This window comes from Eufriesea mexicana, unplaced genomic scaffold (genome assembly GCF_001483705.2).
Source record: "Eufriesea mexicana isolate 0111107269 unplaced genomic scaffold, ASM148370v2 scaffold9187, whole genome shotgun sequence".
In the NCBI taxonomy this organism is placed as follows: Eukaryota; Metazoa; Arthropoda; class Insecta; order Hymenoptera; family Apidae; genus Eufriesea; species Eufriesea mexicana.
The window spans coordinates 478,483-479,042 of NW_016916911.1; positions in this window are offsets into that span (position 1 = coordinate 478,483).

The following is a 560-nucleotide window of genomic DNA, read 5'->3' on the forward strand; positions in this document are numbered from 1 at the left end:
ATACATATACATATATTTATGCAAATTGTGCAATTTATTTTTAATATTAACCCGTAATCCTTCTTTTGGGATGAAACGTTTCATAATAAAAATAGTATTAAAAATAAATGCGATAGCGAAGGGGAATAGAAGCGCGTGCATATAATATTACTTTTATTATCTTTTCCATTTCTACATACACAGGCAGAGTGTATCCGCATTTCATTACGGTTAGCATCAATAAATGACGATCGGGTTGAGAGCCTAGATCGATATCTTGATGTGAATTGAAGTTTCTAAATCCCACAAAATGCGATATACACAGTATATTGAACAGTCGTGCGGAACACGCAATTTTTTCTTTTTTTTTTTTTTTTCATGCATACGATTACTCACGTAGTCGAACGTACATTTGACAGTCATTCAAAAATTCGAATGTACATGGCGTACTCTACCAATTGTCGATCTTCCATGTAACAAGAAAATAAGAGAAGTCGTTTCTGTAGACAATAATAACGACGATATACATATATTTTTATTTATATATCTATATATATAAATATATATATATATACATATAT